The 22,060-nt window shown below is 43.0% G+C and overlaps 1 protein-coding gene across 1 annotated transcript in view; it reads right to left on the bottom strand.

The window, feature by feature from the left end:
* The window catches only part of Dnmbp (dynamin binding protein), a 124,300-nt gene extending 109,936 nt beyond the window's left edge, over positions 1–14,364 (bottom strand). Inside the window, exon 1 of the mRNA XM_004625544.2 lies at positions 14,293–14,364. The gene's annotated coding sequence lies outside the window, so the exon portion shown is untranslated. The remainder of the gene's footprint in view (positions 1–14,292) is intronic.
* Positions 14,365–22,060: the final 7,696 nt, after the last annotated feature.

The following is a 22,060-nucleotide window of genomic DNA, read 5'->3' on the forward strand; positions in this document are numbered from 1 at the left end:
TAAATAAATAAATAATATTTATTTATAGAGCGAAAACTAGAGTTACAATGAACTCATTGAATGTCTCTATGTTAGATTTTTAGTTAATCATTTGGCTTTAAAAGTAGATGAAACATGAAGGCAGACTGTAGAGATGGGAAGAAGGAGAAAGAAAAGGGTGGGGGGAATAAATGATTGAAATATGATACATATTTCCCAAAGACACAAGGTAAGTGCAATTATTATGTATTGCAAACAAATAATACTAATAAAGCACTAAATTAAAATAAATTGATAAAATTATATGAAAATACTGACAGTGAGTATATTATTCTTTTAAAAATTTTTAAAAGAGAGTACAAATTAGAATTAAAACAGAAAAAATTACAAGTGATGCAGAATTTCACTTCACAAAGTAATATGAATTTCACAGTATTTGTTGTAATACATAGTGTTGTCTTCTTACCAGTTATTCATATTACCAGATATATGCATGTAAAATTGGAAGAAAGAAAAAAAGAAAGAAATGTATAAGAAATTAAGAAGAGAAGAAGGAAAAACAATTGAAAAAAGAAGATGAAATAAACCATCCTGCCTACATACACAGATAAATCTCTCTTATCACCTTCAAGTCATTAAGCAAATAATACAAACACAGTTTCAGACCTCAACAATTTTCATTCTTTTTACTTTAATATTAGTTTACTACCCTGTAGAACAATTGCAGTTGATTAGCTGGTAAAGGCAGAAACTGAAACAAAATTGAATTTCTTCCTGATATTGTAATTGCCATGCGGCATCTAGACAGCAGCAAAACAGAGTTTTATTATCGCAACTTCTAGGGGCTCAAGAATTCAGGACTGCAGCAGGCATGGGCAGTCTGCTTCCAATGTAAATTCGCGCTCCTCTTACCTGACCCTGGGGATTCTCATCTCCTGATAAGTAGGTCTAAACTGTAAGACAATAATATCTCAAGGAGGTTCTGGCACCAAGCCCCAGAAATCCTTAAAGCAACAGGCATTGTCTAAAAGAAGAAAACCAGAGGGCGTCTTCTCAAATCTCTCCTCTTGCTCTAGGGAACGTAAAAATGTTCTGGGAAATGGAACTTTAAAATTCCTCCCAAGGCACATATTTTTAAATGTGATGGATAAAGTAATTCTCTGACACCCAGAGCATTCTTGAAAACTCTTTGGAAATGACAGGAGGGCAACACCAAACTACAGCCACCTATATTAGAAAACAAACTAACTCAATAGAGAGACAGCCCAGAAGATATGTTAAAAGCCCTTATAAAAAATCCAGAATGTGGAAAACTACAAAACAAAAGAACACTTTCTTCAACAAATAAATACTAAGTCAAAATTCAAATTTTAAAAAGAAACTTACAACTTAAATGCCAGCTAACAACATATTAACTAAGCGCAATATATGTACTTTTCTTGGATCCTGGCTTAAAAATGATTTTTAAAAATAATTTAAACAAGAAATTATGAACATTGACATGACTTGATCTTAGCAGTGGTGGGAACTGAACCTTCATACTGAGCTACATCCCCAGCTCTACCTATCTGTCTGTCTGTCTGTCTATCTATCTACCTATATTTTGGAACAGGATCTCACTAAGCCATATTAAATTGCCCATGCTGATCTTGAACTGGTAATCCTCCTAGCTCAGCTTCCCAGAGTCAGACTTGGGTCCTGTGTTAAAGAATTACTCTTTTTTTTTTTTTATTTAAAGGTGACTGTGACGGTATTAGTGTCACATATAAGTGAAAGGGCATTTGTTTTGTAAATTATAGATCAAAACAGCAAGGGGAAGCAGAATGTAGAAATCAACTCAGTTTTATAAATCTAAGTCCTGGATTTACAAGTTGAGCATTAGATATACAGATGTTCTTTACTCTCCTGTGTGGGGCTAACAGTGCAAAACCCAGACGGGAGACCCTGGAGCAGCTCTGGCGCCGGTGAATTCCTCCTGCCCTCCCACACCTGACACTGCCAGTGATCAAAAAGGACAACCCCTGTGACCGGCGGGCTGCAGCAATCACTCCCTGACTTCGGGTGCGCATCTGCCTTGGGCTCACTGTTTCCAAGCAGGAGACTTGGAGGTCAAATAGACACGAGTCTAAGGAGCAGTCCTACGAGGGAACAGCGTTACAAATTTAGAGCTTGCCACCGAGTTTCTTCACATGTAAAGTGAGGGTTATCACAGCATCTTCCCCGTAAAATTATTTTCAAAATTAAATGAGACAGCCAGGCATGGTGGCTCATGCCTTGTAATCCCAACACCTGAAAGCTGAGACAGGAGGATCACTGTTGGAGGCCACCCTGGGCTACAAAGTGAGTTCAAGGCCAGCCTAAACTGCACAGTGAGATTTGCATAGTGAGAAAAAGACAAATAATAATAATGATAATTAAATGAGACAACACATTCGGTATGAGAACTGCCCAACATATGGGCAGTTGTTATTATATTGTTGCTGTTGTTATATAATCCTTTACTTTCTTTCTCTTTGGAGCCGGGGATTAAACTCAGGCCCTTGAGCTTGCCAGGCAAGCACTTATTCTACTGAGCCATCTCCCCGGCCCTACCTTTACTTTCACTTGAAATTGAAATTAGTGAAACCCAGTAAAATGGAAAGAACAGACCTTGATAGCTAGAATTAATAGTACACTTATTGCTATCATTACTATTTTAAGAAAGTGAGAATTCTGTTTGAAGTAGAAAGTAGGAACATAGACGTAAATCAAAATATATAAGTAGATTTGGACGAGATGTGAGGGCAGGCAACAGAATTTAAGATCTGGGGGAGATGCTGGGTTAAAACAGCAAGTGTTCGACAGTGGAGTGAAATGAAAATGATTTTTCAGTCATCTGAGAGCTCCACTGGAAAGACTGTGCCTGTGCTGCTAGCCTTGAAAACAGACGTACTTGTGGAGCTTTTTAAAAAAGTGCTCTATAGAGGACTCTTCATATAATTTGAGGCCTTCAGAATAAAGTGACCAGATATATTAGGCATGAACACTCATCATAACCACTCTCAACCAGATCCTGAATGTTTATTGTTCAGAAACAACAGAGAAGGCAAAAAGTATCCACATTGCTGGGGAGGGGAGGGAAGAAAAAACTAGAACAGGGAGGCCGGGTGTGCGGCTGGGGCCTTCGGCACGTCCACTGCAGCATTTTCCGCTGATGGAGCACGCACGTCTACGCTAGGAGAGTCACCTCATGCAAACAATGCTGAGTGCGGGCCGGCCCAGAACCCACGGCTGGCTGGAGGCTGGACGTGAGCTCGACTGCTGTGCTTTTGGCCCTGCGCCTACTGTGTGTCAGTCATCTCCCGCAGGGGTAGAAGAGATGTAGCTCTGGCTCGCTCACACTGTCCCAGAGGAAATGGGGACTCCACAAGCTCACTGCACCAACTCCATGTGGAAAGGAGGCCCACAGAGCTTTCTTTCCTCATCTCTCCCTTGGGGTTCCCAGCAATAGATCCTAAGCTGCCTCTTGACAGATGGATGCATGATAGGGCTTCACATGGGAGGGCACACGAGGCTTCAGGCACGCTGGAGGTGACCGGAAACGATCAGCGAACACACACGGATTCCTGCCCTCGGAGAACTTTCTCGTGGGGTGACTGGGAAGGCAAATAACTGCATTTTAGAAAGTGGCAGCGTGTTGGGGAAAAAAGAGGGGGAGCCCAGCAGGGCAAAGGGATGGAGAGGAAGGAAGGAGCGCTGTGGGGTGGAGACTGAACTTTCTCACTGATAGGAATGTTAATTTAGGAATTCTGTCTGGTCCCGCTATTTATGGCCTCAGGCCCTCAACACACCCCACAGTAGCAAAAGGTGATTAGAGAAACAGAACAAATACGTTCTGTCATTTGAATATTATAGGTGTGTTAACTCAGCAAAATATTCTAAGAGTCCAGTAGTCCACAGATGAATGTCCATTTTGTATCTGTGATTCAAAGTGGTTAGGATAGATATATAGTTACATTCTCTTAATGAATAGAGGGATTTGTTCTAATAGTGTTTGTAAATAGGACATCAAGTCCGCATTGTGTACAGCAAATAACCACTAGGAAGAGAGTATGCACTGTGTTAATTATTGGAACTGTCCTACCAATTTGATTTGAAACTGTCTCACTGCTATTTGTTTCCTAATAAAATTATGGAAAATAAATAAATAAGTGGGAAAAAACCCCAAATACGCTGGTGTTTATGTGAAAATGAAAGGAATGTAAATCACCGTTTTCTTTATTCTACTTATTTTCTAAAGGATGAAAGAAAGTTGTGGTCTGAGGAAGGCAAGGCGAAGCTGGGGGCCTGAAAGGAAGCACAGGGCACCAGCGAGTCTCCTCCTCCTCCTCTCTGCACCCCACGCAGTCTTTGGTCTGCTGGGATCCAGACTACTGCTGATAAGGACCAGCTGCGCACAGTGGCTCCCTCAGGCCTGGCCTGTTCCAAGTAATCAGTGAGTTGTCCCCATTCCTGCAAGCTAATCGCATCTTTCTTATTGTGCCCGTCCCTAAAGGTCCAATCACAGTAAGATAACCAAGAACAGTTGGCCCAACTTTGAAAAAGGAGGGGTAATACAAGATTACAGAGTGCAATCTTGAGTATAGTTCCTTCAGGCCCAAAAACAACCAGAGAAAGTAACACTATTTTTTTTTTTTTTTTTTTTTGGTGGAACCAGGGATTGAACTCAGACCCTTGCATTTGCTAGGAAAGTGCTTATTCCATTGAGCCATCTCCCCAGCCCCAACACTTTAACAAAAGCTGGCGCCAAAAAACAGGACTATAGATTTGCTTTCCTATATTTTGCAAAACTTCCACAATGAGAAGGTATACTTTTTATAATTAGGAAAGAACAGCTGGTTTCAAAAGAAAAAGGGCCTGGCCATGGGAGTCAACTGCCCCACACCACAGCGGCACCCACTGTCCAAGACAGGCCCGGGCCCCGCCTGCTCTGTCCCCTCTCTGTACCTTGGGATGCTCCTGCTTGAGACTCACACCTGGCGTAGAGACACCAAGTACACAAAACTGTAATTTCACATATCTTATATTTACAATCATGCTGACAACTACAGCTAGGACGGTGAACATGTCTCTTTCCTTCTTCACACCAGCTATTTAAATTCTGCCTCTTATCAGCACAGGAAGAAGCTGACTTAATCATCAAATAGGCTTATATCAGAATCTTAGGTGATACAGGCAGGGCACAGGAGTATGGAAGACTCTTAGTTTCTGTTTGGAACAATGTCATCATAGGATTAGGATTTTCCCTTGCAACCTGATTAATATCATTTTACACACTGGTGGTTAAATGCTGAAAAAAAATATTCAATAAGGCTTAACATTTATTTGTGATAGAAATTCTCAATAGAGGAAAATACTTTAACTTGATAAAAGTTACATAAGAACCTAAAACAAATGCCATATGAAAAAGGAAATCCTCAGACTCATTCTCTTACACTTGAGAATAAACAAGACTTGCAAAGTAACTGTTTTAACACACTCCTGGCTACTGTGTAGGGAAAGAAAAATAAATAAAAGGCATAAAAATGGTGTTATGGCCTGTGTCTAGATGTCCCCCTAACGTCTCAGGATGTCGTGGGCGGGGCTTTTTCAGAGGTGGCTGGATCTGGAGTGTGGGACACTGGAATTGAGTCATGGTGCCATGCTCAGAGCAAGGGCACTAGGATTAAGGGTGTGAGTGGTACCTGCCCTAAATGGATAAGATAAAGGAGGCAGGAAGGTGCTGTTAAGGTCCCTTGTTGTTTGCTACTTTCTGTCTGCTATAAACTGTTGCCTCCCTGAGATGCGCCAGTCAATAATGGATTGAACTTCTACAAACTGCGAGCTAAATAAATCTCCTTTAACTCGTGTGTGTTGGGTATTTTGTCTCAGCAAGAAGAAAAGTAAAACAGATGAGAATGCAGCAATAAAACTCTCACTGTTTCTACTTGGAAAACACAAAAATCAACATAATAGCTTATTAATAAGACAGGGAAGCCTGGCTCTTAGATATAAGATCAATTTATAATAATAAATACTATGAGATGGCTACTGAGCCTGGGCGTGGTGGTGCATTCCTATAATCCCAGCGCTTGGGAGGCTGCAAACAGGAGGACCACTATGAGTCCGATCTGTGCAGGGACACCCTGTAGACACTGCACTAAATACATTAAAAAATAATAAATACTATTTCTCTTAAACTACTAATAACCAAATAGAAAATAATGACAAAAAGAAACACGATTAATAATACTAACACATTTATGAAGTATTCTGAAATGAATTAAAGCAAGAATACCCTCCTAGGGCCTGGGGAGATAGCTCAGTAGAATAAGCACTTGCCTGGCAAGTGCAGGGTCCTGAGTTCAATCCCCAGTACCCCCCCCCCCAAAAAAAAAAAAAAAAGAATACCCTCCTAGATCCTTCGGGAGAAAACTTTAAAATTCTAGAAAAGGCCTTTAAAAGGATGTGACAGAACCAGGCATGGCAGCACAGGCCCTTAATCCTAGCACTGCAGAAGCTGAGGCCGAAGGATCGCTACAAGTTCAACGCCAGCCTGGGCTACAAAGGGAGTTCAAGCCAGCCTGAGCTGCATAGTGAGATCCTATCTCAGAAAGACCAAACAAACAAAAGTGGGGGCGGGAGAAGGCTGATAGAGTATTTAGAGGTAAATACTGACGTCTACAACCAACTCAAAAGGTCCAGAGGGAAGAACATGCACAGAGACACAGAGAGGAGGTAACAAAGTAAGTAAGGCAAAATGTTAACATTTGGTGATTCTGGACAAAGAGCTCTTTGTACTTACTAGTCTTCGAATTTTTCTGTTAGTTTTAAATTATCTCCAAGTTTTGAAAATGTAAAAGCATAAGCAGAATAAATGGAAAGGTCTATTATATGGTCTTAGATGGACTTTGCTACCATCAAAAAATGTGAAACTTCCCTCACATAATTCATAACTTTGATATAATCCTAATAAAAACTCCTGAAAAATATAATTTTTAGTAACTTAATAAGCAAACTCTAAAAGGAACATGGAAAAATAAAATTTGGTCCAGGAAGAGCCAAGTAAACTTTGAGATGAATAACTTGCTGTGCCAGTCAGTATGACATAACTACAATGTTACTGTAATAAAATCAGAGCAATAGAAAATTGAGCAAGAGCAGACAGACTAATGGAACAAACCAGAGGCTTACACACACACACACACACACACACACACACACACACACACACACAGATGTCACAGCTGAGAAAGGAGCATCACACTCAACAGAGGATGAGATGTTATTAGGAAAACTCGCACCCTAAGTGGGTAAGAATGGGACTGGCGAGGGACCAGAACCTCATGTAAATACAGACCCTGGATGGACTGAAGTCAATAGATCTAACACAGGAATTGAGCAAGGTTTCTTAAGCAAAACTGCAAAAGCACAAACTGTAAGTCAAAGAACTTACTGAATTACATTGAAATTAAGACTTTTCTTGCTAGCAAGATAAGTCACAGATGACCAAGGGAGAAGACATCTGCAAAGTCAAATGTGCCAAGCAATCAATATGCACATTATGAAGTCAGTTCTGCACAAGTCAATGCAACAACAAAATGATTATCATTCCAACACAAAATGGCAAAGGCAGGAATAAGCCATGTACAGAAAAAGCCGAGGATCCAGGTGAGGCTCAAAACCATTAGTGATAAAGAAATACAAACTAAAATGATAAGATATCACTTTGTATGTAGGAGATTAGAAAAAATGGAAAGTTGGACAAAGCTGAGTGTTGGGACCGAGGACACCAGAACCTTTTAACACTTCCCAAGGGACAAAGACTGGTATGGCAGTTGTAGAGATGAACAGAGCACTTTTTAGTCAAATTTTGTCCACTCAATCCTGTAATCTGTAGTGCTCTTCTAAGTATCCCACAGAAATACTATACAACAGGCATTGTGGCACATGACTGTAATCCCAGCACTCAGGAGGCTGAGACAGGAGGATTGTTGTGAGTTCAAGGCCAGCCTGGGCTACAAAGTAAGTTCAAGGACAACTTGAATTGCATAGTTAGACCCTGTCTCAAACATTAAAAAAAAAAAAAGAAAATGATAAATGAATGAAACACTGTACAACTTATAAGAAGACATATGAATATATATACTGAAGCAGTATTTGTACTGTTGAGGAGTAAGGTTAACTTAAGCATCCACCCATTACCCAGACAGCGAGTAAATAAAAACCAGAGTATGATGCCCTGTTCAGAAGCAAATAATCAGCTACACACAGAGCAACAGCCATTAATCTTAAAAATAGTACTTAGGAAAAAAAGAAGAAAACTAACATTATAAAGTAAAATACATGTATGTAAAACCAACACATCCACCTTGTAAGATACACACACACACACACATACACACACACACGAAATGCATTGGAAGGAACAACTACCAGGCCTGATGTGAGTGGGAACAGGGTAAGAGAATTAAAAGCTAAATCTTTTTAGGTTCTTTGCATGCTATAAAAGAATTCAAATGACCTATCTGATAAACACAAAATTCAGATTGTTTCCTTTCCAAAAGTTCCCAGTTTTCCTAACAACAAAAGTTATTCTCATTGCCAACTCTGTTGATGAGTAACAGCTTTTCATCCCTTTTCAAGCAGGAAGAGAAATGCAGCGATCAGCAGGGGATGAAAGGACTCAGCAGAGAACACTTATGGAGCCGCGTTTCTCTCTCTCCAGCAATGATAACCAAACTAAGGACCTGACCACCTTCTGATTTGGGGTGACCCAGCTCAGGGGTTCTCGGGTCATTTGAAGCATCTGCTTTCAGAACGTCTTGCCTCCCTGCACAAACAGTCCACACAACTTGGAATATAAAAATTCTAGCGCTAGAGAGGACTCTATTATTCCACAGATGAGAAAACAAAGGCCCAGAGAATTCTGGTCCAGGGGTGCACAGCTAATCTAAAAAGGAGGATCTCCCTGGTGTTGCCCTTGCTTGCCCCTGTCTATTTTGAACCCTTTCTAAATACACGCCACTAGGAGTTTCTCTGTTCAGAACCCTCCGATGGCTTCCCCCTTACTCACCGGCAAGGCCAAAAGCCTTGCGGCGGCCTACACCAACGTGCCCCTTCCCACTCTACCATCTGTCACTGCTGCCAGTCCACTGTGACTGTGCCACGCATCTGTGTGTCAGGGCTTGGCACTTGTCCATCCTCTACCTCCTGCTCGCTCCCTCAATTCCTTCATCTCAGGAAAGGCCGCCCTGACCGTATATAAAAATGCATCCTTTCCTACTTACATTGTTTTAGAGTTTCCATAGCATTATGATAATCAGCAATTCTATCTATCTACGTATTTTACACCTCTGCCACACTAGCACATCTACTTCATGAAAGTTCGGTCTGATTTACTCACAACTGCATTCCCAGAACCCATGACAGTGTCTGGGGCATCTGGGTGCTCAAAAGTGTGTGGTGAATGCATGATTCACCAAAATCCATCTGCCAGACTTCTGATTGTTAGTACGACACCACTTGCCCTGGGTTGTCTGTCAGTGTTTGGTGGTCATATACTTCATTTTTTAATTTAATTTTTTTCTGGCACCAGGGATCAAACTCAAAACCTTGTGCTTGCCAGGCAGGCACTTACGCCACTAAGCTATTCCCCCAGCCTGGTGGTCATATACTTCAGCCAGAAGAAAAGACCTGCAAATCCGAATATGAAATAACATACTATGACTCCTGTATGTCTCTATAACGTCCCATGATTACTTTCTTTTAGCATTAAGATAAAGTACCTAACCCAAAGCAAACACCTTGGTGTGCTCAACACATTACACAGCTGCTCTGTGATCTGCTTTCATGGGTGCTATACCAGGCCCTTCTGCCTTTCCTACCAAGGTTCTCATAATTAACTCCTAATTATAAGACAAATTTATCCAGTATTCAAATTAGTTTATTCAGCTGTTCTCCTGGCCCAAGCATAATAAACTATTCTATATTAATTGATGTGACAATTTTCAAAGGTATTCTCAGTGAATTTTAAGGATTGTTGAGCAAAAAAAAAAAAAAAAAAATGTATATTTGAGAATTTCAGAAGAGATTCTAGGCTGACCTCAAATCCACGTGATCCTCCTGACTCAACTCCCAAGTGCTGGTATTACAGATATGTGCCACCACACCCCGGGCAGTAGGTAACCTTAGAATAATTCTATGCTGTAAGTAACACATTACCTGATTTCGAAAGTGATAGGGTAATTTGGGTAAAACTCTTGAAAGCATAGGCATAGCCAAAGGCTTTCTGAACAGAACCTTAATCATGTATGAAATAACATCAAGAATCAACAAATAGGATCACATCAAATTAAAAAACTTCTGCACAAGAAAGGAAAGAACCAAGAGTAAAGAGATAACCTACAGAATGAAAATTATTTTTCTCCAGCTATTGCTCAGAGGACTAATACTTAGACTATATAAAAAACTCAAAACAACTACACATCCCAAAATAAAAGACCAAATCAAAAACTCAGCAACTGAAGTGAACAGACACTTCTCAGAAAAAGCACAAATGGCCAATAAGTACATGAAAAAATGTCCAACATCTCTGGCTACCTGAAAAATGTAAATTAAAACAGCACTGAGATTCTATCTTACTCCAGAAAGGGTTCTCATCAAGAAATCAAATAATGACAAAAGTTGATGAGGCCGCAAGAGAAAAAAAGAATCTTTCTACACTCTTGTTGGGAATGTAAACTAGTGTAACAGCTACAGAAACGAGTATAGAAATTCCTCAAAAAGGAAAACTTGAAGCTCTATCGGACCAGGCTATCCTCTTCCAGCTGTCTTCACAAAACAAGTGAAGGCGTCACGCTGCAGTGGTACACACATTGCCATGTTGTAGCAGCATGACTCTTGGAAGCAGGCGACTTGCCCATCAGCAGATGAAAGCACAAAGAGAATACAGCGTTTAGGGGCTGGTGAGATGGCTCAGTGGTCTAAAGCACCTACTTAGAACAAGCTTAGCAAAGCACAGGGACCGCGGTTCAATCCCCCAGCACCACATGCCAGCCAGCCCCGCCCCCTGGTGGGTGAGCTGGCCACACACACACACACATAAATAAATAATAATAATAAAAAAAAATTCTAAAAAAAAATAAAAAAATTAAAAAAAGAGAATATAGCGTTTAGACACAACAGATTACTACTCTGTCGTAAATTTGAGACATTTATTTGGAAAATGGATGCGCTCTGAGTCCATAATGCTAAGTGAAATAAATCAGACATAGGCTAAGTATCACGTGGTTGCTCTTATATGAGAAACCCAAACTACATATAATTTAAAGAGCAAAAGAAAAGATAGGAAAAAAAAAAAAAAAAGAGAAAAGATAGGGAATAGGAAAGGGAAATAGACTCTGGAAATATGAAGAGGGTCTAGCTATGAGGGAAAATGGAAGAGAGAGAAAGAGAAGGAAAAGATTAAGATATATCAACTCATCAGGATGAATGTATCTATTATGTATCACAAATAGAATTTTTTTTAAGTGACAGAAAAAAAATTATTTTATTTATTTTTTTGGTGGTACCAGGGATTGAACTCAGGACCTTGCGTTTTCCACTGAGCTATCCCCCTTGCCCCTAGGAAAAAAAAATTTAAATGACAAAATAATAAACTTAGAAAATAAATCATATACCTGCCAGTAGGCACACAAGCCTCCTTTGATATCTTAATTTGTTTTATCATTTTAAAAAATCCCCAAAGGTTATGGCGGCACATGTCTGTGATCCCAGCTCCTTGGGAGACTGAGGCAGGAGGACTGCAATTTCAAACCCAAAGTGCAGAATTTAACAAGACATGGTCTCAAGGGGTTCAGCTCAGGGTAGTACCTTTGCCTAGCATTCATTGGCCCTGAGTCCAATCGTTAACACCACCACCCATCCCCTCACACCCACAAACTTCCCAAATTTAAGACTAAAGTATCTGCAGTCTGAAATACCACTTTTCACTTATTTTAGCCCAACATACATTAAAAAGGATCCAGAAAGTTGGGAGTAATAATAAATTTGAAGTTTCACTGTGTACCATGCAGGAAGGGCTTCCTTCTGTGGCAGAGGTAATAAATTGACTGTCGCTGGAGGCTTCCTATATTGTGGTTTTCAGAGAAGATAAAGATCAAAAACCTTGTCCACTTAATTTCTTCAGAACCAGAGCCTCATGGAATCTGACTACATAGCAAAAGCGAACATCTCTCCTTAGTTTTCAGGACATCATAAATGGGAACGCTAGAACTAAGGTTTACCTTGTTCTCTAGGAAAAGATCAGTGTACGCTCCATCAGTGCTTTTGAAAGAGCCTCTGCCTCACAAGGATGGAGGAGGAATGGGAGCAGCCTCTGCTGGGAAAGGGGCGCTCAGGAGGAAGGGGATTTTCAGGAAAGAAGCCAGTGCGGATGAAAATGAGAGGGGAAGGCCCTGCTGTGCCGCTGCAGGACAAATACCTCATACATACCCGGAAAGCATCTACACAGATTATTATCATATCTTTGCCAAAAATACACTGTGACACAGTGCATGCTGTCTAAAAGTCATCTTATCACATTTCTGAATCACAGTGTTCTTGGCATATTGCAAAAGTTATCGGCACCCAGCACAGATCCCATTCCCAGTCTTTGAATTCAAATGAACTGAACATAGAACTCCAGGAACCTAAAAACTGTATTTTACTTATTTTAGCCCCATACAGATAAGGTGACTGGGAAAGCTGTGAATAATGAATTTGGAGATACGCTATACATCATGCAGAATTTTTTAAAAATTTTCTTTCTTATAGAAAAAATGTAAATGTTTACATGCTTAAACATGTAACAAAAGCAAAACTAAAAAGGAAGGGATCAAGAAATGGATAGAGTGGTCCATTGACCCAGCATTCAGGAGGCTGAAGCAGGAGGGTCACTTACAGTTCAAGGCCAGCCTGGGCGACAAAGCAAGTTCAAGGCCACTCTGAACAGTATTACAGTGAACCCTTGCCTCAAAAAAAAAAAAAAAAAAAAAAAAAGGAAAGAAATAAGGGAAAGGGTGTGGAACAGACAGGGAAGGAAAAGGGGGGTGAAAAAAGGAATTAAGATGTATTGCAAACATGTACCAATTACAAAACCTTTTCTTTCTTTTTTTTTTTTTTTTTCGGAACCGGGGATTGAAACAAAACCTTTTCTTAAAACTTTTTTGTCATAATGAGTAATGTTACAAGTTAATGTAAGAACTAGAGAACTGTAGACGAGGAAGGCAGACTCTGAGATCCCTTATTATTCAATACTGTAGAGAAAACTGGGTAGCGGGACTAATTTATTCATCACCTTAATTTATGTATGCTGTGAGTAATAAAGGCAGCTGTACTGTACTGACTCCTAGAGATCACACCTGTCTGCTGTTGGGTTCATCAGGCTTGCGAAATCCTACTACAGATTAGCCAGTCCTACTCACCCCCGGTCAGTTACTAACTCATAGTAGCTCAGTTATGGACACAGGGACAGTATAACCCAGGCTAGAGTTACCGCTAGCTTGCCATATAGCGTGGCATCACTAATTATGAAAAGCGTGCTTCTACATTAGAGTGCTCAGATCGCTGCAAAAGCACAAGCCTAAAGGCAAGTTAGCAATATTACAGAGTAAGTTCTGTATAAGTGCGACAGTAAAGGATGAGATTGCGCTGAAAGTTGGGTTTGGCTTTGTAATTAGAACATAACTCTATACTCCAAGCACTCTTTTCCAGCTCCTAATCTGTACCAGACCATGGCCTATCATCCTTGAGATGTCCACGCTTGGAGGACATCAGCACCTGTGGCAGCGAGGCAAACGTCCGAGGATACCTGCAAAACGACCATAACCAAAGCGGCATCTCCAGCCGAACAGGTCCTCTCTTGCTTGGGAAACCATTCATCCCCGACTCCCTGACACAGAACCAGGGCACATCTGTAACGTGACGGGGGCTGGGCTAACGCAGAGTTCTTTCTCCAGCTCGCGGATTCCGCCTCCTCGCCGAGTGGCAGGGCGGTGCAGGAGAACAGCTCCGGGCTTGACACCCTTCAAAAGCCCACGCCCGCGCCCTCCGGCCGCCTCTCCAGCTCCTCGGCCGCGGCGGCCCAGCCGGCGGTGCACTGCGGAGCGCGAGGCGCGAAAGGGGCTGCGCAGGCCCGGCCGCGGGGCGTCCCTCTGGACCGGTCCCCGCTGCCCGCCGCCCCGCACAACGACGCCAGGGCCGCCCGCCCGCCCCGGCTCGGCCCTGCCCGACCCGGCCCGGTCTGGCCCTGACCTGTTCTGTGTTGCCCGGCGGTCCCTTCGCGCAGCAGGCAGCGGCGGCCGACTGTCCCGGCCCGCTGTCACCGACGCCCCCAGGCGAGCGGGCTGGCGGATCTGTGACTCAGCGCCCCGCCCCACCCCTCCCCTTCCAGCCTCCTCGGGCTGTTCCGCCCCTCAAGCCCCGCCCCGCCCCTCCAGCCTCCTCCCTTCCCGCCCCTCACCGCCCCGCCTCACGCACAGCCAGGCCCCGCCCCTTCCAGCCTCCTCGCGCTTTTCGCCCCTCAAGCCCCGCCCCTCTCCTCCAGCCTCCTCCTTTTCCCGCCCCTTCCCGCCCCGCCTGACGCACAGCCAGGCCCCGCCCTTCCAGTCTCCTCCCACTGCTCCGCCCCCAAGCCCCGCACTTTCCACAGCCCCGCCCACCTTCCGCGTGCGCCGGCGCTCTCCTAGCTCCGCCCCGCTGCTACTCCGCCCCTCGACTGCTCCCCCTGGCGGCCGCCCCTCGGCCGCGAATTCAGGTCGCCGCGAGTGACAGCTGGACCTGGAGACTGAGGCTCCTCTGCGCCCCGCGCCTCGCGTCGTGACCTCCGCCACGTGCTTGAGCTCTTCCCGACGTGCTGCCCCTCCTAGGAGCCAGTGTCTCCGCTGCCCGGCCGTCCCGCCATCCGCCACGCGGCTCCCAGCCTAGAAAAAGGTCCGGAGCCCCGCGGAGCAGCGCGGTCGCGCTCCAGCCCCGGTCGGCCGCCAGGTCCCTCGGCGCCGGTCCCTGCCCGCTTCTCTCCGCCCCGCCTGCCGCAGAGGAAACCCTCTCTCTCCCGACAGCTTTGGGAATTAAAAACTGAAGATCGACAAAAAACCAGATCAGGGCAAGGCTGGGAAAACCCGTCGGAAGCTTTCCGGAGCCTCCACGGTGGCCCGTTGTAGAGGCCAGAGCCCCATGCTCGGCTGTCTTTGCCAGGGTTGCCCTGCGGTCTACCTCGTGGAATCCAGAGCGAGACTGTCACGATGATGCGTAGATGGCAGAGAAAAACATTGTTTTAAATTTTTCACAAGATACAGTTTCTCATTCCTCTTTTTTTTTTAAATCCTGATTAAAAATATGCAAAACAAAAATTTACGATTTCAAGCATTTTTTAAGTCTGCGGTTCAAAGGCATCAAGTATATTTACATTGTTCTGAAATCACCATCTATCTCCAGAACGTTTCATCTTCCCAAACGGTACCCATTAAACAATAACTCATTCTTAGCCCAACCGTCACCCTTCTACTTTCTGCCGCTGTAATTTTACGACTCCACCCCCTACCTTATATGAAAGGAATCACATTATCTGACCCTTTGATTGGCTTATTTCACCTAGTTTGACGCCCTCGAGGTTTATCCATGTAGCATGCGTTTCAATACAGCACATTTTGCTTACGCAGAGCCCTTCCATGGACATTTGCGTTGTTTCTATTATGAGCACGTATTATGAGCACGTATATGGAATACCTATTTAAGCCTGCTTTCGACTTTTTGGGCTGTATATTCAGAGGTAGTGAGGTTGGGTCCAATGGTAATTTTGTGCATTTATTTTTTTTTTAAACTATTACATTGCTGTCCTCCTTTACTCTTTGAAAAAAGTGAATGCTATGGGGAGAAAATTCTGTATTAAAATATCTGGAATTTGTTGAAACTTTTAGCAAATGCTTCATTTTTTTTCCTTACCCCAAGAGAGTAATTAACATAGCAAATCTATTGCCTTTGTTTTTAAAACTACTACTTTATTACCCAAAATGATAACAATAACCCATATATTCAGCTAACTGCAAGTTTGTTTTCTGTGGCTATACTTGCCTAATGTTATTTGGAGTCAAGTATGCCAAATGAAATAAAAATAAATAAAAATCAAGCAGTTCATTTTTAGAATAACATTTGGGTGCCTTAATATACATCCAACTCAAGCTAAGCGTTTTTTCTTTTACTAAAAGAGCCTATTTTAAAATCATCTGAGCCAGGTGTGGTGGCGCACACCTGTAATCCCAGCACTTGAAAGGCTGAGGCAGGAGGATCATGGTGAATTTGAGGCCAGCCTGGGCTCCACATAGTGACTTCAAGGCCAGTTTGAGCTACATAGAGAGACCCTGTCTCAAAAAATAAAATAAAAGTTAATAAGTTAATTTGATTTCTGAATCTCAGAGGTGAGTCCTTTAGCTAGTACACTAAAATTTAAGAATAACTACCCTAAGGACATTGCACAGATTCCAGGTTATCAAAGGCAAAATAATATTCTTTCACTGAATAGCAAAAGCTGATCAACCAAAACTGACTGGTGCTTTTGTGATGCACCAGGCCTTGTGCTGCATGTTTGGGATTCAGCCTGATCCACCGATACCCAGCTCCCTGCCCTAAGTATGGAGGCGGCATGCTAGCTGGAGTGCTGTGCCAAGCAGCACGCATACAATAAACCAGGTAACCAGGTGTGGGGGGCTTAGTGGAGGAACTAAACCAGATGAGAAGCACAAATGTCCTAGGTGTTCATTGCACGTGGTGAATTAATCTCCCCCCTCTGCAGCAGGAATGGTACGTTAGACACAGTCCTGGAGAGAACTGAGGAGCTCCACACACTTTTTTACTGTCTGTGGTTTTAAGGAGTCTAGGCGGGGTGTAAAGGTGGCGGGGAGGGCCTTCCTGGGGATGGGATATTTTCCTGAGACATGAGTGATGAGACAGAAGGAGCCATACGAAGATCTGAGATGTCCTTCTGGCAGGAGAAACTGCAGGTACCAAGCCCTGAAATGAACAGCAATGTGGTCAGTTTCAGCAAAGAGGCCATTGTGAGCAAGCAAGCCAGTACAGTATCATGAGGTGAGATTCCACAGCAAACAGCGGTGAGGATCGTTCAGGCCCTGTTGGACTATGGCAGAGAGACTGAATTTATTATAAGTCACTGTGTTGATACATGATAAATATCCCCGATTAAAGAAACTGAAATGAAAGGAATCAAAAGAGATCATTGTGGGTGGAACTGACTCGATAGCTATAAGGGTAAAATCTGCATATGTAGTATTAAAACTAAAATACACTGCCCTCCCTCCCAGATAATCCACAATAAGCCAATACACAGAATCTCTAAATACCTACACATTTTGATTGATCTTATTGAGCAAAACTACTTAGGTGTGCTATCTTTTTTGGTCTGCTCTGTCAGGATGTCCTACATCTGAACTTCCACCAGCTGGGCAAGGCTCATCCCCAAAGCTAAAGCACCTCCTCCCACTGGCTTCCTCTTGCAGTGTGCGTATGTGTCGCAGCCATAAGCTCCTCTTGGTCACGGCAAGCTGATGACAGAAGCAAGCTGCTGAAACTAGTCAAAGCGGCCTTCCTTGTGGAGTCAGTGAGCTGCTAATCCTGGAGTGACGAGGGGCCCAGATCTAGGAACAGGCGCATAGATAAAATAATACTTTCTTATTCCTATTATTAAGGAAGGCCTAGTCCAACAACTTAGTGGATTTAAGTTTGACATAAATTTGCTCCTAAAATTCCAGGAAGAGGCATGATGTGAAAATATTATTAGTAATTCATCAAAATGCTGTTTAAACCTGACAGAGTGGAGACAGGCAAAGGTGAGGCCCGGGATGGGTGGACAGGCTGTAGAGGACAGTCCTGTCACAGAGTCACAGAGAAGGGAGGAGTCCAGGGAAGTTTTGACAGGTGGACTTATCCTAGGGCAGAGGCTATTTGGTTCCACTTAGGAATACAGTCTGGTTGGCAAGAATACAGACAATTTAGCCTGGCATGGTGGCACATGCCTGTAATCCCAGCATTTGGGAAGCTGAGGCAGGAGGATGGTTTCAAGTTCAAGACCAGCCTGGGCTTGAAAGTGAGCTCAAGGCCAGCCCGAAAAAAAAAAAAAAAAAAAAAAAAAAAAAAAAAAAGAAGATTAACGACAATTCCTGTTTTGTTTTTCCTGTGAGGAAATACCTGAGCTCTAAAAAACAAGAAGACTCTCATTTGTCTCTTCGGGGTTGTCAGACATTGATACAGTGTTGCTTAAGCATTCCTTGTGAAAGCTTGAGCTGCCCTAACAGAAAACAGGAAAATCCCATTCAGCATTTAAAAACAAACAAACCAATTTACCTTAATATTCAAATGCCTAGTTAAAGTGAAGTATTGGGGGGAAATCCTCACTCACCTATGTACCCGTATCATACTTACAATTTCCACGAAGAAACAAGAAAGAAAGAAGTATTAGAGGATCCAGAAGCATGGAAGGAAATGAGAAGCAGCAATGGAAATACTGAAATACTGAATTTTATAGTAAATAGTTATTTCAACCTGGCCTTATGTTAAGATCTTTTTTCTTTTCTTTTCTTTCTTTCTTTTTTTTTTTTTTTTTTCAGTATTGGGGATTGAATTCAGGACCCTGCGTTTGCCAGGCAAGCACTGGTTCTACTGAGCCATCTCCCCGGCGATCTTTTCTTTCTTAGAAGGAAAAACTATCTCCCCAGAAACAGAACCAAAATTCTCTACTTGAATAAATCAATACTGTACTGTCAAAAATAATTTCTAAACCGTCTAGTTTCTTTTCCTGGTTGTTCGCATTAATGAAGCAAGGAAATGGAGCTCATCTCTTCCTTCTCCGAATAAGCCGGTTGGTTATATTTAGCACGTATCACACTGAGGATTCAGGGTAGTCACTATTATTATCTTTGGCTTCTAACTGAGGAATCTGAAGCTCCACGATAACTTGAGCCAGGTGTAGCGGTGCGTGCCTGCAACCCTAGCACTGGGGAGGCTGAGGCAGAGTGATTAATGGAGAGTTTGACGCCAGGGCTGTACAATGAGTTCAAGGCCAACCTGAACTACACAGTGAGACTCTTACCAAAACAAAAGAATACGTGAAACTTGCCTAATGTATTCTACACTTTTCACTTTCCCACCTTAGTTATTTCTACACTACTTTTTGTTATCCTTTTATACACTCAGGAAACCATCAGGATAATTCTTCACGGGATGGCATGCCCACCCCCTGACACCCATGTCCCCACCCCTGTACTGAGGATTAAACCTTGGGCCATAATGAGGATTAAACCTACGCCTAGAATGTGCTAGATAAGAGCTCAATCACGGAGCGGCATCCTTGGCCATTTCACCTCTTTTATTTTGAGACAGTGAGACAGAATATTATTAAATTTCCCAGGCTGGCCTCAAACTTAAAAACCTGCTTCAGCCTCCCAGGTAGCTGGGGCTACAGAGGTGTACCACCATGCTGCCATTATTTTTGTTTGATATGTTTATTTCAATTTACTTACCTTGTTTAAAGCACATTTCTGTGTCACAATCATAATACAAAACCAATAGAAGCTATAATTCATAGGTGGTGATTATAAAAACACAAAGTGGAGTCGGGTGAGATGGCACATGGCTCTAATCCCAGCACTTGAGACAGGAGGATCACCATGAGTTCAAGGCCAGCCTGGACTTCATTGCAAGACCCTGCCTCAAATAAATCAACCAATCAATATGAAAACAAAATTATCTTAAAACTCTAGTTCTGAGTCCGTGATTTACTCTTTCATTTGTTTAAAAAAAAAAAAAAGAAAGAAAGAAAAAAACTGGTCAGTATTAGGACATTAGGACCAAATAGAAACACTCTTCTTGGTGTATTCAGACAGAAGGTGCTAGAGACTGTTAATAACTTTTTCAGCAAGCGATTCATTGTTTGGATAGCACATCACCTCAAATTATCTCCCCTCTCCTACGGATTGTTCTCATGGACATCTTGAGTGCTGATTGTGCTTTTTATCCAATTTTTAGAAGTAACTTGATTGACTTGAGGTACAGCAGGCAAAAGGCAAAGCTAGGGCACAGCCACCAAGTGCCAGGGCTCAATGTCTGCTGCGTGACAGGAGCTTCCAGCTGACGAGGCTGTGAACTTTGCTCCAGATGGGCCATGTTTGCCTCCCTTGCGATGCCCCGTGCTGTTGCATCCACAGGGCCTAGTGACACAGGGACTTTCCATATTCTTCCAGCAATGTGCCAAGAGCTGACTGTCACACCTCAGAGGGAGCTGGACTCCCGCAGGGCCTCACGGGGCATGCTTGGTATGGCACGGCGCTGTTCTTCCCCTCACGCAGCCCTAGGACGCTCTGATGCACTACCTGTGTGAGTGTCTGGGCCCCTGATGTTTGCTGTTGAATCGCGCCCGTTTCATGGCTCCACCCCGTGCAATAATGATCTGTCTGAGATTACTGTACGTTTCTCAGAAATGAGTCATCTGAATTCAGACTGGACTTGGCCAAGAAAAGTAGAGACCTGGATGACAGCGTGGATTCTGATTCCGTGGCCTCTGACAGGGCCGGGCTCCATTAGCTCACTAATTATGGCAGAGTTGTTTGCCTCTCACTCCTCGTGGATGGTGAGTTTGCTGAAGGCAGAGCTCCTGGACTCATCTGGCCTCCCCCGTTGCCTAGCAACGCATCTGGCACATAGGGCTCCCGAGCACCTGCTTGCTGGATGACAGTTTGCCTTAGTCACAGTAAAACTAAAATGGTGCTTGAGTTCAATAAAATAGTAACATTCTCCAAACTGGGTCTGGTGGTGCATTCCTGCAGTTCCAGCACTCACACAGGCTGAAGCAGGAGAACTGCAAGTTCAAGCCCAGCAACTTACTGAGGCCCTGTCTCAAAGTAAAGAAAAGAAGGAAGAGCTGGGAGGGTAGCTCAATATGAAGGTCTTTGGTTCAATCACTAGTATTACCAAAGAAAGTACTATTCTGTCTGTCTGTCTGTCTGTCTGTCTGTCTGTCTCTCTCTCTCTCTCTCTCTCTCTCTCTCTCTCCCTCTCCCTCTCTCTCTCTCTATATATATATATATGTTTTTTTTTTTTTCTGTATTTTAGAGAAGGGACTACCGGATGTTCAGGGTCTCATTGCTAGATTGGACTTGTAGTGATCCACCAGTTTACAGCCTCCCAAGAGCTGGGATTATAGGCACGAAGGCCAGCACACCCAGTCTCAATTGCCGTCTCAGCGTACCCCAGGGGCAGGGCCAGCAGGGCAGGCCCGGGATGGCACACCCAGCCCTGCTTGCAGGTGCTTTAATCTGCTGAGCTATTTGGCAGGCCCTCTGTCTCTCTTTATAGCAATCATCCAATAACTGATCCTCTTTATTGGGTAACAGCATTTAATTTTTTGAAAAATAGGAACCTCTCTCCTATGCTCTTAGCACAGCCCCCTCCTCTAGGAGTGAGCACATGGCCCCAGACTGACCACTCAGAAACATAATGGCCTTTCAGGGATAGATACACAAGCTAAGTTGTGTTTTGAGAGACCAGCCCAAGGATGAACAGTTTGTTGTTGGTCTCGTAGAATACAAACTTGAAGGAGCTATTGGTCATCTCACCTTAACATGACTTTCTCTATACAAAATTAAAAAAGAAAAATAGAGACATTCTAGACTACATAATGGGGATACCTGGCTCCAGCTTGTGTCTGATGTCCCTGCTTACAAATTCTTTATTGTCTGAGACACTAAAGGTCCCATCTTCCAGCTACTAACTCATAAATGCTATCTGAAATGAATTATTTAGCAAAAGAAAAAGAATTGATTTGTAAGATTTATGTTACTAAGCTCTAATTTTTGTAATTAAAGTATTGAATGTATCAGTGGTGAAAGTAGATAGCAGTTGTATTTTTTCCAGTTGACCTTAATAAGAAATTAATGAGTCCAAAATAAACAATGAATCTTGAATCCTTCTGTTTAAAAAATGTATCAGTCTCCCAGTCGTAGCCCAGGTCCGGTGA

The sequence above is a fragment of the Octodon degus genome, unplaced genomic scaffold (genome assembly GCF_000260255.1).
Source record: "Octodon degus isolate 3935 unplaced genomic scaffold, OctDeg1.0 scaffold00010, whole genome shotgun sequence".
In the NCBI taxonomy this organism is placed as follows: Eukaryota; Metazoa; Chordata; class Mammalia; order Rodentia; family Octodontidae; genus Octodon; species Octodon degus.